This window comes from Typopeltis vanoorti, chromosome 15, assembly GCF_054136105.1.
Source record: "Typopeltis vanoorti isolate ZY-2024b chromosome 15, IOZ_Tvanoo_1.0, whole genome shotgun sequence".
In the NCBI taxonomy this organism is placed as follows: Eukaryota; Metazoa; Arthropoda; class Arachnida; order Uropygi; family Thelyphonidae; genus Typopeltis; species Typopeltis vanoorti.
In genome coordinates this window covers 107,999,143-108,011,999 of record NC_143563.1, presented here as the reverse complement: position 1 = coordinate 108,011,999, position 12,857 = coordinate 107,999,143, and positions in this window count along the sequence as shown.

The following is a 12,857-nucleotide window of genomic DNA, read 5'->3' as shown; positions in this document are numbered from 1 at the left end:
TGTTCTCAATGAAGAATATGACATCTGTGTAGCAAACGTTAGTGATGAAGCTGTGTATTTTTAATTTTCACACATCGAAATCTTTCAACAATCGTGTAAGAGAATACCGCCTATGACCCATCATAAAAATGGCCTGAAAGCAGATTACAAATTACAACAATGAGCGGCATGTTCTCAAAACTGAACGAAATAACAGCTGCTTTGCAAATATCAGTGACCAATCAGCAAGAAGTAAAAGAAAATTTTTCCAATTGAAATTGAAGATCAAGGTAGTTTGTATGTGGTTCTCAAATCTATTAATACTGAATACTTTCTTCGTAAGTTCATATTGCAGTGTCTAAGTGCTGGTTCTGAAACCGGAGTGCCGTGATTTTTTTAAAAGTAATAAGAATACAGAGTTAAAATCTGATATGAATAAGAGACAAGGCACTTTGTTTAATTTTGGTATTAAGAAATCTCTTATTGAAGGTGTTTGTGACGGAACAGATAGTAGGTCATCCACCTCCAGCCTACAAAGCGATTTCTAGGATGTACAAAAGGAGGGGCAAACGACCAGCATACAAGAGAAAAAGTCTGCATTCACTCTAAGTACTTATAATAATATTATAAATATATTTCGTGATCAGAATGGGATATGACAATGAAAATCAGCACAAATTAATTTAATGATGTTTGCCTGAATAAACTACGACATGCTACAACATTTCATTAGTCCAGTGATTGATAACTAATTTAAATTTATATTTGTCAACATGCCACACCATATACATAAGTGTACTAATACTCTTTATGATTATGCCATAATTAATTATTAATACTTATGTTATACTTATGTTAATGTATGAACTTTAAAAAAAATTTGTAAAGGTATTTATGAGTAAATTTGTTGGGACCGGGTCCTCGGAAATAAAAATCAGCTAACGCCTTTTTGTTCCCGATAGGGAGTAGGCGAAGCGACTTTAAAAAAAAAAATTCTTCTTACTCTTTTAACTAATTTTATAATTAATATCTGATTTATTTCGAACTGTTTAATTTTTGTTACTGAACATTTTATCAAATCATTCTTATTACAATTGCTTTTACATTATTTGATACGGTTTAGTACTTTTCTTACAAGTATTGTTACAATTCATATTTACTTTTGTGTGTTGCAGTCTTTTTTTTTCTATTTTACATTATTTTACATTATTCATTTACTTTTATATTATTAGACATTTCTTATTTATAATCTTATTGTTTTTCATACTAAAGTTACCTTTACAACACAATTCTATTTGTCTTTATTATAGCTCTGACAAATATTGGAATTTGAATATTACTGAAAAAATACCCATGGATGCTTGTTTAAAGACAGGAATTTTAATACAAGGAGGAGCGAGTACTTCTTCTGACACATCTACTCCTATGATTGGAGAAGATATGGAATTGCAAACTGTGGTTTCTTCAAAAGCTAATTTTAAAGAACAAGAGTCATTTAAGAACAGACCAAAACGGAAGTTCCATGAAAGTTATTTAAATTATGGATTTACATGTTTTGGCAATACACATGCTCCTGATGTTTTATGTAATAAAATACTAGTAAACAGTTCTTTGGATCCAGCCAAATTTCGTAGGCACTTCGAAACGAAACACACTGATTACAAAGGAAAAGATATACATTTTTCTAAGAGAAGACGTGACTTGCTAGAAAAATCTAAACTTCAAATGGCTACAATTGCTACAACTGAAAATGCAACAGAGGCGTCTTTTCGCGTGAGTTACCGCATTACACTTCATGGTGAAGCTCATACAATTGGTGAGACACTCATTAAGCCTTGTGTGAAAGACAATACATCATGCATGTTAAACGTGCAGGTTGCTAAAAAAATACATGCAGTACAATTATAAAATGATACTGTTTCACGCCGCATCAAAGATCTTTCTGCTGACATAGAAAAAGAGCTAATTCATCGACTTAGACTGTGAATATTCATTGCAAATGGTTGAATCTATAGATGTCACAGGACTCACTGTAATACTAGTGTTTGTTCGTTACATATTTGATAAAAGTATTGAAGATTTATTCATGTGCGAATATCTACAAGAAAAAACTATCAGAGAAGATATATTCAACTGTATTAATAATTATATTACAAAACAGGAAATCGGTTGGGAGAAGTGTATTGATATTTGTACAGATGGTGCTCAAACAATGGTATGAAAAATGAAAGGAGTTGTAACACGTATCCAGCAAGTAGCTACAAGAGCCACCAAAAGTCATTGTGTTTTGCTAGACAAGCACTAGTAACAAAAATAATTCCTACATATTTAAAAACTATTTTGGATGAAGCCGAAAAAATGATCAAGTATGTAAAATCTCGACCACTTCAATCCAGATTATTTAAAATTTTTGTGGGATAAAATGGGCAATGCACATAACACACTTTTATTGCATACTGAAGTGAAATGGCTATCCAGAGGAAAAGCATTATTGAGGCTTTTTGAACTTAGTAGTGAGTTAATGGTGTTCTTGATGTCACATAATTTAGCACAAAATTTTATTGAATTATTAAGAAATTCTTCATGGTTGATGAGTCTTGCGTATCAAGCAGATATTTTTACAAAGTGCAATGAAATTAACTTATCATTACAAGAAAAGAATATTACAATTTTTAATACAAGAGATAACATTGCGTCTTTTGACAGGAAGTGGCAATTCTGGATTTCTACAGTTGAACAGATTAATTTTGATTGTTTTCCCACCTTGCATGAATTTTTGAGTGAAATAAATTTAAAGTAAATGAAGAAGTATCTAACGTAATTTTAGAACACTTGCATGACTTGCAATCAACCCTTTTGCTATATTTTCCAAAATCCAGTGAGGGAAAATTCCTGGGTTCTGAATCCATTTACAGTGACAGCTAAGCCAGTAGGCTTCAGCGCAAGTGATTATGAAAATCTAATTGACTTAATTAGTGACTCTGATTTAAAACAAAAATACAAGGAACTGCCAATAAATGATTTCTGGACAAGCGTGTCAAAACTAGCTATTCTTGTTTTACTTCCTTTTACAACGACATATTTATGCGAGGCAGGATTTTCATATTATGCTGCAACCAAATCAAAGTCCAGGAACAGATTCGACGCTACACCAAATATGAGAATTCAACTTTCTGATATTGTTCCTGATATCAAAAGAATTTGTAATTCAAAGACCCAAAAACATCGGAGTCATTAAGAACTTAATTTGCAATATACGTTTTACTATTTTTATGTGTTTTGTTTTTACTAATTAACATTTGACAATAAATGATTGTTTTTTTCTTAACGCTTAGATTTACCTAACCCACAAAACCAGCACACAGGAGAAAAAAGTCTGCATTCACTCTTAAGTACTTATAATAATATTACAAATTTTTGGTCATCAGATTCGGATATGCCAATGAAAATCAGCACAAATTAATTTAATGATGGTTTAATCGATGTTTAATTAATTACTAATTATTTATAAATCATTAATAATTAATTATAAATTATTATTTAACAATAAAATAAGCTAAATTACCAATTAATTATTAATTAATACATTACAAAATAACCAAGGTGTTCTGTGAACATTTCAGGATTTGTGAAGTGTTCTGTCTTAGAAAACGTTTGAGAAACCCTAACATATACTATGCTACGATGCAAACAAACGTTTGCAAGACACCTTATACTACTTAAGTGAGTGTAGTTAGGTTACGACCTCTATATGTATATACACACATTAGATAAGAATACCGAAATATCTTTAGAGACGTTAAAATCATTACATGCATTATGCTACGATGCCAGGAAACGTTTGCAAGACATCTTATACTAATTAAATGAGTGTATTTAGGTTCGACCTCTATATGTGTATACACACTTTAGATAAGAATACCGAAATATCTTTATTATTCTAAATGAATATAATCCTTTTTTTACACCTGAACGTGTGTTGACTTTAAAATCTATCAACAGTCTTTAAGACGACTTGATTAAAGAATGCAGTTCAGAGAGTCTAGAACGAACTTACAATTTCTAAATTTCTAATTCTGCTTAAGCCATTACTATTGTAGCATATTTCTCTAACATTTTCTGTGTGTTTTTTAAACGAAACGTGATAAGCAAATAGAAATATTTACTTATTTCAAAGCAGTGTATTTATACCTCTTACCAGCAAAATTATATCTCGTGCTGTTTCTGAACTGCATTGAATGCACACACAATAGAATGTAATAATATTCCATTTATAGGTAAATTTTAGACATGATCTGAAGTATTCTTAAAATCTTTCTTAGTGTACTCACGGCTGATTGTGCTTTCTTCTTCTTCTTTCTTTTACTGGTAGAAAATAAGGATTTTGATTACACTCTTAGGTTTTTTTTCCATTTTGCTTTAGTGAGTCCTAAGAAATGTTGTAATTCAATTCTTATTAAATTGTCTTCGGAATTATTGCAATGAACAAGAATAGCATTTGATTATTATACAATTTTAACTGAATGTTAAATATTTTGTGACCTGAGAACTTTCATTGAACCTTTCGTGCCATTTTATAGTTTTTGAATGATCTTCTGCTCGCTTTCGATTTTATCGAGAAATGTATCTGATTCTTAGGCATTCGTTTAGGGTATAAGTAAAGAAATCTATCTTGAAACTTATGTTGTTTATCATTGTTTTCAACAACCTGCCAGTACAACTCGTCTTTCTCTCTCTGATTGTTGCCTTAGTTACTTTTGTAAATCAGCATTATAATTTATATAACTTAGCAAGTAACCAGTTAAGAGTGGTATTATTCTTTTGATCACAGAAATATTATTTAATATATACCCTTTAAAAAAAAAACACTCAAGCGTATCTTGTTATTTTTTATTTATCTCATTTAGTCTCTAGAAGGAAATAATAAGAAATTAAATTCGGTACGCACCCTCCATTAGAGGCGTGCCGAACTTCCAAGACATAAAAACGTGCAATGTGAAATAGTGATTTACATTCATATATGTAGTTTCCATATATAATTTAAATAAATCTTGTCTATTCAAGCACCATCAATTATTATCGTGAATATTAAATAATTTAGATTATCTAGTATCTCCGTCAGCGATAGTTTATGGTCGTTTCACTTGTTATACATTTCTAGCATTTTCAAGTAATAAATGAAGTTGGAAACTACTCACCGCTTTGATCTTTTGTAGCTGGGAAGCTAAACGATGAAGAATATGAAACATTCTCGCAATCAGACATTTTGTGTTCTGCTAATATAAACGAATTTGCTCATTACAGACAACTGCACGCGTAAACAAACACTGGAAAAGGCCTTTATTTGTCTAGTATTGTTCATTAATGGGTAACAATTCTCAATGAGAAGCACTTGTTAATGATCTATTGTTGCAGGACACTTTGGCTTAAAACGACTTGTTTTTATTTATGACGTAAGAAAACTAAATTGCAATGGTTTTAAGCAGCAACATTTTTTCATTTAAAATAATAACGTATGCATCTTTTATAATTTTTAGCTTTTCTTTAATTATTACTCATAATCGTCTTTTATTTCCTGTTAGTAACATGAAATTAACGTTCGTATTATATTCCTTCTGAAATGTACATGATGTTTTTAATTCCGTTCCACTTGGATACAAATATTGAAAGAATTTTATTAAATTCGATGTTTCTAAAATTGACATCATTACTGACATCGGAATGTGACACTTGAATACAGAAACGCTAAAAAGATCAATAGGTTTTTAAAGAGGAATAATTGCGTTTGTGTGCGTTCTAGTGTGGTTTCTGCAAATTAAACAAATGTTTCCGTTTGTAGCTTTTCTATCTTACTACGTTGTCTGGAAAAAAAAAAGTATACTGAGTTGAACTAATATTTTTAGTTTCACAACCTGATTTGTTCAGTGTTTATGCTCTCAAAATTAGTAGCCAACGAGGTTTTTAGCCACCGAGATGAAGCATTTTTGACATTTTAAAATGTTAGGTTTCAGCAGACGTTCCCTTCATTACTCGAAGTATCCCTTTCTTCGGTCTGAAGCAAAAGATTCTTAACAACCCTCCCTGCGAATTGAAACCCAAACTTTTAATTTCAGGTGTTGTAACAAGTGAGTTTCCAAAGGGATCAGTGTTGAATCATTTCTTGCTTTTAACATTCATCAATGATGATGATTATGAAATTTAAAGTCCAAATCGTCATGTCAACAGATCCAATCGTTACTACAATTTCTTTTCTTCCTTAAAATTTCCTTTTCTTCCGAACTCTGTATTTCTCAAACAAAGTTGCTTCACCATCGAATCCCTTAAAAACAGTAAATTTCCTTCAAAATGAAGCAAAACTTCAAAACCTGCAAGCATTAACGCAAGAATAGGAATAAAAATCATCACTCCTCCATTACATTGCATCGACAACAGAAAAAGAACGGAATTCTCAGCAGGAACGATCAACTCCGTCTGCCATTCCTGTTCACTGCGTTTTGATCCATCAAGGCAAGCATTATTTTCATAATTTATTTTTTCTGCAGAAACCTGCTAAAATTTAATCCCACTTTAAATCGGAAAACTCTCAGTGTTCGTGCGATGGGGGAGATTTCGTGAAATCGTTGGATTAATGATATTTTATTTTTGGATTGATGTTACAAAATGACACTTTTAAGGGCGGGGGGGGGAGTGGTTCCTATTTTGCCGGACGTTCATGAACAAGAAACTTTAATCTTACGTTGATAGCGACAGTGAATGGAAAGAATATCCTTGTTTAGTACATAAGATAATTTATATTTTCACGGTGTTAATGAAACCCTGGTAATTAATTGAAGATAACCAAAGATGAAACTTATTTTCTGCTTTTCTAATATTCGAGCTCTGATTTTATGCAATTTAAATTGTCATTTTTCTGCATTTTAGTCCTCTTATTAAATGAGAATTCATCTGCTGTTTTACGCATGCGCATAGACCTACATCGTACCATTCTTAATGACGAATCCCGATCCAATGCTATAGAGGATTACGCCATATTTCCGTAGTCTCCTGTGTCTATACAATGCTGTTTTTTTTTTTTTCTAATGGCCGGATGAAAAACTCGAGTTTCCGGGAGAAACAGTCGGTTTCACCATTGTTGAAACCGACTGAGTGAAGAGATAATTCAGAATTGCATCGAAATTATTCAGCAATATATAGTGAGGATTCAGCTTAATTGAATAACTGGAAATGGCTTCACTTCAGCTGTTGGAACAACCTCCGTCAATAATGGCATGAAATACCGAAAGTAGATCGCTGGGATGGTGATCCATAAGACTCTATCCATCACGTCTCAGAGTCGCTCTCATTCTGAAATGTGGTTGGAACTCATTCTTTAGAAAAAGCTCAGTTGGTTGACAAGAAATTTAGTCGACAGTTGAAAGGGTTGAATTTAGAAAAAGCACTCGTTGCGAATGTGAATCCTATCCACGAAAAAAAAAATCAATTAAATTTACAGTACATTAAAAGCGTGGGGGTGGGCGAAGGTGTAAATAGTCGAGAAAGCAGTTCTTCTAAAGACCGAACAGGACTTTTTGGCGGCCTGAGGTGGCTTCAAAAAGCAGGCCCTGCAAATGAGTTGTTTCTCATCTGAGGTGAGTCAATCGGAATGTAGGGTTTGTATCCCCCGCTGCTTAAACAAGCAAGACTGACCAGAAGAACACGTGCAGTTATAAGACATTGTAGGGTCATAGTTTAGTTGCTTTACCCGTATTTCTAAGAATTGCATGGTTGAACGATGCTACTCCTTGGGAAGAAAGGATAAGAGCACAAATGAGAATGCTGAAACGTAATTTCAACATTTCACCTTTGATTTCGTCAAAACTCCGAAGTCGCAGATTCGTTAGAATTGATGACTTGAACTCTTGAAAGTGGAATTGCGTTTCGAATCCAGGTTGGACAGATCTGGAAAGGAAGGTGTCCAGATTACTAAACGCATATCCCAATCGATATACTGTAAGAACATTTTGCGCGTGAATCGCCTAAAATCCGATTTATTAGAATTCTAATTGAAGTTGCTGACTAATTGGGTGCAATAAAAAAGCAAAAGTGACGAGGTTGTGTAAGGCATGAAGTTATTAAGTACTCACTTAGTGTCCCTCAGATGTAAAGAATTTTAATCGAACTTCCGTAGAGAACAACGGTAACTAAGCCTAAGAATTCATTCCGAATTAGTAACTACAATTGAAGTTTCACTGGAGTGGAAATATGAATCTTTCGCCAAAATTAATAATGAATTATATTAGGGGTGTGAAAAGATTTCTTAATTTCTCTGAAGAAAAAGAAAGAACTCCATTTGTCGGCCGTTGCGGAGTAAGGAACTCCGTTTTTGTTTTAGCCATTATTTAGACTTAACACTTGAGTGACTTTACTGGATCTCCATTTGATCGAAACATTTCAATGCGTCAATTACACAAAGTATCGCATTTTTATCCAAGCTTTTTTTTTACTCAAAGAAATTTCTTTGAGCAGAAGAGTAAGGTTCTGAAATAGCAAAATCACGTTCAAAAGAAAAATGTCTTAGACAAAGTATATAAAAGTAGTTTATACCAATTTCGAAAGTAATTTCAGATGCTTAGATTCTCATCAGCAAACCTCTCATAATCACGCAGAAATAATCACCGAGTCCTTAGCTTCCTTTTGTTCCACTGCAAATTTCTCTTGAATTACTTTGAATAACTTTTCTTACTCAACTTCAGCTATCTCTTAGTGTAATATTCGTAAAGAGAAAGATTTGCACTGCTAAATTTGGGTTATGTAATATTATGGCAGCACCGTTGTTTTAAGTGCTCTTGAGAATAACGTTTAAATAATTAATAGTAATCACTGTTAGTATTTATATCACAGCCAAAAATATCGACACATGTAGCTAAGGTAATACCGCAACATAAGAATCTCTTCTAGAAAGAGAGAAATAGTCGACATTTATTCCAAAAGAAGTGTAATCATAAGGAGTTGGTGACATTGCCCTTCTTTTGGAAACATATCGGTTCGAATCCCGTCTGAGACGAGGATAATCATTGCACTGATATTAAATTATGGTAAGTTTGTATCTCTCATTTGGAAATGGAAGGCGCGGTTGTCCTCGAGATTCTGAGGTTTTTCATCTCGCGGAAAGAGGCAAACGACCAAGACAAGGGTCTTCACCTTTTCCGACAGTGCGGACCGCATTAAAAATTTCAATGAAGCCCCCTGGCCACTAAGCTATACTGCGGTATTTAGAATGGTAAGATTCTTTCCAGAATCGCAAGGAATGCTGTGCATTTGATACCTTACATAAAATCCTATCAAAATAAAGAAACTCAGCTTTAAGAGCGCAGGTAAGAGTCGGGTTCATGATAAGTAAATACAATCAATACTTGAAAAAAGATAATTTAATGAAGGAAACATTCATTTTTTACAATGTCAATGGGCAACTTGGCAATGTTTTCCCTTGACCAGCTTGTCGATGTTGGCATCAATGTGGAAAGTCGATATGCACAGAGTATTTTCGAGATGTTGGTCCCTAATCTGAGTTCTTGTCTTGGACTTCACATGTGCTTCATTCTGGAGAACTGCTGACGTAAGTATGTGCTTCCTAACAAAGCGCACATCTTCAAAGCATGCCGGCGAAGATTAGGGAATGCATCCTCAGAAATGTAGTCGTTGTAAAATGTAAGCAAGGCCACATTGAATAATTTTTCTCTCAAAGAAGACTTGTTTTGGAGTTCAAGCAGCTCCATTTGAACTGAGCCTGACATTTCGGAGGCATTCAAAATAAATCTAAAAGACTGCTGGCTACAAAAATCACTAAATATCTCTTCGAACTCACTTCGCAACACGGCTAATTTTATAGCGTACTCATCAAGAGACGAAGAGTTGGACTCTCAGCGAGAAGCTGAAAATGAGTTAAGTATTTTTTTGCGAGTTGTGTCCCCAAACGTTTGAGCTTGGCCACAAAAGCTTTTATGTGATCAAACAGAGTGTGCAGCAGTTGATCTTTGGATTGTAGCCGCGTATTTAGGTCATTCATATGCAACGAGATGTCGGTCACATCAACTGCGGATCGTTAAATTCCGCAATCGGATTCCCCTTGGTTTGCATGAACTGCTGTATTTCGCTCCTTAAATCAAAGAGTCTTTTAAGAACCTTCCCTCTGCTCAACCAACGCACATCACTATAATAAACCACATCGCCGTGATCCGCTTCGCACACTTGGATCAAAAACTCTTGGAATTGTTGATTCAATCCTCTTGCCTTAATAATGTTGACGACAGTCACAATAACTTTCATGGCATTCTCAAATCCAGTAGGTTTTGCGCATAAATTCTCCTGGTGGATTAAACAGTGGGAATGGACGAAATCTTTTCCTTCTAGTTCCAGTTCTTGCCGTAGCAAAGCAACAAATCCTTCGTTCTTTCTTACCATTGCAGGGGCACCATCAGTTACCAAACCTTCGAGGTTGGTTAAGCTGAGGTCGAAACGCTGGAGAGTTTTCTTGCGGTTTCAAGAATATCAGTGCCTTTCGTCGTTCCCTACATAAGTATGGGCGCTACCAGTTCTTCTGTCACAGTGAATTGTTGTTCAATGCCACGGATAAAGATAGCCAGTTGTTCTGTATGCTTCACATCAGTGCTCTCATCTAAATCAAATGAATATGACGTAAATTCGGACGACCGTTTTTAAAAGTTCCTTCAATGTCATTGGCAAGTTCTTCGACACGTCGTGCTATAGTTACCCCAGACAAACTCGGTTTTTTTAAACACTTCCTTATTATTTAGGCACAGAATATCTCCAGCCGCGATGAGACACTCTTTCACAAACTCGCCGTCCAAGAAGGCTTTTGATTTTTTAGCAGTTGTTTTAGATATTAGATAATTTACTTTGACCCACGCTTCGCTCTCTTCCCTCTGCCTTTTAAACGTACCCTGCTGGCATTTTAAATCAATTTGGAGATGGTTAACTTTGTCCACACGAAGCTGCCCTTGAAGGTGATCGACATTCGGTGCATGCTTTGTCTCACAGTGTCGTTTTATATTGTATTCTTTTGATACCGACACTGACTCGCGACAAATTAAACACACTGGCTTATCGTCGATCGGCACAAAAAAGTACAAATTAGTTCACTTTTCATTAAAACCCGACAAGAATCACTTGATTTACGCTTTTTACTCGTAGACGCCATAGTGAATCAAGGGTGAACCCAAAAAATGATCCAAAATGGCCGTGTAACGGTTATTATCCACTGAATATGTCTCACACTAATGAAAAAAAGTCTGGCAATATAAAACCACAATAGGCTATGACGGACACAACGAACTTGCGTGCGCTTATACACGAATATCACACTGTTCACGACTCACTGTGGATGAGATCCTCTTGTATTTATATGAAAATAGAACGTTCGAGATGTATCTGGAAGGCACTAGACAGCGCACTCGAGCGAACTACTGCTTCAGTCTACCTGCGACGTTAGTACTAGTACTCAAGTACCGCTTTGCTCTGGTAGATTGCTATAGAAGCATGTCTATTTAATATTTATTTTCATAGGATTTTATGTAAAGTATCAAATGCACAGCGTTCCTTGTGAATCTGAAAGCATCTTACAATTCTAAATACCGCAGTGGCCCGCGGGCTTCATTGAAATTATTTTTTATTTAATCGCGTTTTAATGTTGAGTAGTTATTTTTTAAAATGGCCAGCAGGCCACGGCAAAGAGCTCCGCGGGCCATGCGTTGAAGACCCCTGGACTAAGAGAACTCACAGAATTAATTGACAATGCCGGTGTGCCGGCCTTGTTGGCCGAGTGAGTTTGTGTCCTCGCTCCAACCAATAAGATCGAATTCCATGTGATCCTGGAAGTTTGTGATTGTCTTACTAATTCTGTATGGAAAGTGCATCTAAGACCTTACCATTTCTTCTTTCAGAAGAACTTCATTCTCAAAGTCCTTTTGGAATACAGAAGTGACCGTACGGCATCCGTTAGGGTCAAATGTGAATAAGTGACTACACACTAGCCTCAACGCCTTAGATACCTCGCCTTCACAGCGAACCATGCCACAGAGAATTTCATCATTATAACTTTTAGAATTTTAGAGATGTCCAGTGGCATCTCCTATTAAGTTATTAATGATTTTGAACCAGTAGAGTGAAATCTTCGCACATGAAAAATGCCAAAGAAATTAATGTTTTTGCAAGTTCTGTAAATGTGTTGCATCACTTATATATGAAGCTCACCAATATTTAAATAGAGCATGGTCATGCAAATTAAGCAAGCATGTGCTTAATTATTTAAGCGCATCTCTGGTAGTCCAGTGAACTAGCCGCAGGAATAGTCGCAGGAGATTCAAGTGCGTTCTCGTAGTTTTGTCCGGACTACAGGGGTGCCTGACCATACCCTGTGAAAGTTCGGTAGTACATCTCTATTATCAGTTTTGCTAAAGCAAGAGTCGGGGGGGGGGGGGTAACGATATTGTCTATTCCCTCGTCATATTTTTATTTATAGCATATTTACGAAAACAAGTATAAAGTAAAAGGTGTTCAATTTAAACTAAACAATTTCGCCGTAAGCTAGCTACTGACTAAGGAGTTGACTTAGTTTTAAAAAGCGTCTGCTCTGTCAGACGGTATTTTACGAGTACAAGACGCGATACATCCTAGTAAAATACCGTCTGACAGAGCAGACGCTTTTTAAAAAGAGTGGCTACCTCACTTCCCCGTTAGACTTTACAGTATGCGGCTAAGATTATTCGAGTTCTCAAGTACAGAGAACCCGGACCATAGAGCAATTCAACTCGGCCCCATGCAGTGACACTTTTACATTTTCTCCTCTGAGGAATGTGTTCAGATAGAGAGGACGGCTGGAA